Source organism: Benincasa hispida, chromosome 7 (assembly GCF_009727055.1).
Source record: "Benincasa hispida cultivar B227 chromosome 7, ASM972705v1, whole genome shotgun sequence".
NCBI lineage: Eukaryota > Viridiplantae > Streptophyta > Magnoliopsida > Cucurbitales > Cucurbitaceae > Benincasa > Benincasa hispida.
This window is the reverse complement of record NC_052355.1, coordinates 11,319,496-11,323,966: the sequence shown is the minus strand read 5'-3', so window position 1 is coordinate 11,323,966 and position 4,471 is coordinate 11,319,496. Positions and strand designations below refer to the sequence as shown.

Sequence of the window (4,471 nt, the reverse complement as noted above, 5' to 3'; positions counted from 1 at the left end):
CCATGCAAATCAAAGGATCGCCTTCAAAGATAAGAGTTCCGAACTCACTCAAGATTGAGGTCATGTTACCTATGGTCATCCTAGTGAAATGAAGTCTTTGTAATGAACAGAATTATCTAACGAGACTATAACACTTCGTGGTCCGTTATTATACAAACTCCTTTGTATAGGACGACCCTACTCGCATGTCTCCACATGAATTATCAGGATCAAACCATGTCACAACACTTGTAACTATTCTACAAAGCAGGTCGCATCCTTAGCGTTACAAGGATAAGGTTTCCTTCCTATATCCATATACTACAAACCATTTTGGTTATCACTTAAGGCATGATCCACCAGTATGTCTCCACATACATGCTTAAGTTACAACGAAAGCCAGAGATCTTAGTTTATTGGTTTGTGATAAAGTAATAAAACATCCAATGTTCCATAGACAATAGTGAAGAAAAGTATCATATATTATTACATCACAAGCATTTGTTTAATACTACGTTTACAAACTACAGCATCCAACGAGAGTTTAGAGCATCATCTCCAACAAGTAGTAGTATGAGTTTTACATATTTCATTTGGGTTATGTTTGAACTAACGACATCATTCTTCACACCGAACACATAGCAAGAACATTGTGTTGAAAAGTTAGAAAACTTTAGCCCGCTTATTTGGCGGCTTATTTATGGAACATGAGTATATATAATTGCTTATTCATTTCAACATTAAGTTAAAGGTCATGTCCTTATCACATTATAATCAATAAGGAACAAAATGTATACTTTTTCGGGAAAAATGAGGACAAAAAAAAAAAAAAAATTTAATTTAGAGTTGAGAGACCAAAATTATATGTAAATCTATTTTGTTTACCATGTACTATTTTATTATATAACCCCATTGCACAAAATGAAAAATCTAAAAATAACAAATAAAAAAGTTGAATTTATTAGCCTTACTTTATTACTCAAATGAAGTTGATGTCTTTAAAATTCAAACCAAAAATGGAAAATGAATAAACAAATCCTTGTTGGGAAAAACAAAATTGTGGTGTAATATTTTTAATTGGGTCATAAGTTATTTCAAGATAAGGTCAAACAATGTTTTTGACCTTCTTTTCTAAAAAGAGTATTTTCCAAATTTCACTAAACCAAATCATACAGATAATGTTTGGCCAGCTAAACTCACTGACATTATTTCTATATTTAGAATTCATGAACAAATAGAGTACGAAGATTGATGGAAAGAACTATTACATATTTACATTGATTCCTTGTATATAAACACATTGATCGCAACATAAACCAAACATCGAAAGTTGTAAAATCAAAGATGGTTAACCTTCAATGGCTTGTTCTTCCTCTCTTTGCAACTTTATCTTGCTTTTCTTTTTGTAAAGGAGACAATGTCTCCTATGATTCAAATGCCATAATTATCAATGGTGAACGACATGTTATCTTCTCAGGTTCAATTCATTATCCACGCAGCAACGAAGCAATGTGGCCTGATCTTATTCAAAAAGCTAAAGATGGTGGGCTTGATGCAATCGAGACGTACATTTTTTGGGATCGCCACGAACCTCAACACCGAAAATATGATTTCTTTGGACATCTAAACTTTATCAAATTATTCCAGCTCGTTCAAGAGGTTGGGCTATATGTTGTAATGAGGATTGGTCCTTACATGTGTGCCGAGTGGAACTATGGAGGCTTTCCACTGTGGTTGCATAATATGCCGGGAATCCAACTTCGAACTGACAATCAGGTCTACAAGAATGAAATGTAAACTTTCACAACAAAGACAGTGAATATGTGCAAACAAGCCAACCTCTTTGCATCACAAGGAGGGCAATAATCTTAGCTCAAATTGAGAACGAGTATGGAAACGTGATGACCCCATATGGAAGCGCAGGAAAAACATATATCAATTGGTGTGCTCAAATGGCTGAATCTCTCAATATTGGTGTTCCATGGATCATATGCCAACAAAGTGATGCCCCACAACTTATCATTAATACATGCAATGGATTCTATTGTGATAACTTTAGTCCTAACAATCCTAAGAGCCCAAAAATGTTTACTGAAAATTGGGTAGGATGGTTCAAGAAATGGGGCGATAAAGACCCTTATAGAAGTGCAGAAGATGTAGCTTTTTCTGTGGCAAGATTTTTCCAATCTGGTGGTGTGTTTAACAATTATTACATGTATCATGGAGGCACAAACTTTGGAAGAACATCGGGAGGTCCATTCATTACTACATCTTATGATTACAATGCCCCACTTGATGAATATGGAAACTTGAATTAACCCAAATGGGGACACCTCAAACAACTCCATGTATCTATAAAAATGGGAGAGAAGATTCTCACCAATGGCACCTGTTCAAACAAAAAAATTGGTAGTTTGTTACTTTAACGAAATTTTCTAACCCAACAACTGGGGAAATGTTTTGTTTTTTGAGCAACACATATGGAAGCAATGATGCTACCATAGATTTGCAGGTAGATGGAAAGTATTTTGTACCAGCTTGGTCTGTGAGCATTCTTAATTGTTACAACAAAGAGGTTTTCAACATTGCAAAGATCAATTCTCAAACATCTATGTTTGTGAAGGTGCAGAATGAGAAGGAAAATGCACAACTATCGTGGGTTTGGGCTTCGGAGCCAATGAAAGACACTCTACAAGTAAAAGGTACATTTAATGCAAACCTTCTTTTGGAACAAAAAGGAACCACAGTTGATTTTAGTGACTACTTTTGGTATATGACGAATGTTGAAAGCAATTCAACATCTTCACTTCAAAATGTAACTCTCCAAGTGAATACAAAAGGTCATGTGCTTCATGCCTTTGTTAATAGACGGTACATTGGATCGCAATGGGGAAGCAATGGCCAGAGTTTTGTATTTGAGAAACCCATTCTTTTAAAAGTCGGAACCAACACCATAACCCTTTTGAGTGCCACAGTAGGATTAAAAAAATTATGATGCATTTTATGACACAATGCCAACTGGAATTGATGGAGGTCCCGTTTATCTAATTGGAGATGGAAATGTCACAATTGATTTGTCATCAAATTTATGGTCTTATAAAGTTGGATTAAATGGAGAAATGAAGCAACTTTACAACCCAATGTTCTCACAGAGAACAAATTGGAGCACACTAAATAAAAAATCTATTGGCAGGAGAATGACATGGTACAAAACAAGCTTTAAGACACCTTCAGGAATTGACCCTATAGCATTGGACATGCAAGGAATGGGAAAAGGTCATGCTTGGGTAAATGGACAAAGCATAGGTCGATTTTGGCCTTCTTTCATTGCTGGCAATGATAGTTGCAGTGCATCCTGTGACTATAGAGGCGCATATGACCCAGCAAGTGCGTTGGAAATTGTGGGAATCCTTCCCAAAGATGGTATCATGTTCCAAGATCGTTTCTATCGGATGACACCAACACGTTGGTTTTGTATGAAGAAATTGGTGGAAATTCTCAACAAGTCTCAGTTCAGACCATCACTATAGGAACAATATGTGGAAATGCTAATGAAGGAAGTACGTTAGAGTTGTCTTGTCAGGGAGGGCATATCATCTCTGACATCCAATTTGCTAGCTATGGAAATCCATAGGGAAAATGTGGTTCATTCAAAAAAGGCTCATGGGATGTGACAAACAGTGCTCTTTTGGTGGAAAAGACTTGCATTGGTATGGAAAATTGTTCGATCGATGTATCTGCAAAGTCGTTTGGATTGGGCGATGCTACTAATTTATCTGCAAGATTGGCAGTTCAAGCACTATGCACAATGAATCGAGTGATGTAATATATATATTATCATTTGAGCTAAAAAATGAATTTTCCTTCCTTTTGTGGTATGATTTATTAATCACAAACCTGAGAGAAATAGAAACTTCTAAACAATTTTTCTTCTTAAAAATTTCAAAAAATAATAAAAAATTTCAAAGCTTCATCTAAATAATTTCAACGGCCAACAATCTGTTCGTAGAAATTATCTAACACCCAAGAAATGGTAAGAAAAACAAGTACTTTAAATACAATAAATTTTAACAACAATTTAAAATTTATTTTGTTTTCATTTTTCAAAAAAATTTATTTAATGGAGTCACTATATGTTTGGAAAAGAGATATAAAAAACTAATAATAAAGTAGTTGAATGTGCACGTGTTTTCATGTTAAAAATACCTACTTTAGTTGTATTAGATGAAAAATATATGAATGTTATTAGAGGGTTAAATATAATAAATATTTTATTTGTACGATTTGATTATCTTTTACTTTCAAATTTTAATTTAAAGCCAAAATAATTTTCTTTTTAATTTTTTCATGACCATCTTTTATTTTATTTTATTTTTTTCTTTTTTTCCACATTATTTTCATTTATGATTTGATTATCATCTTAATTTGAAAATTTAATTCAAAAACTAAAATCTTTATTATTTTTTCTAAAAATTTCGTGATAATCATATCT

The 4,471-nt window shown here is 33.7% G+C and overlaps 1 pseudogene; it reads left to right on the top strand.

The window, feature by feature from the left end:
- Nucleotides 1-1,323: 1,323 nt before the first annotated feature.
- Nucleotides 1,324-3,805, top strand: LOC120080971 (annotated as a pseudogene).
- The last annotated feature ends 666 nt before the right edge of the window (nt 3,806-4,471 follow it).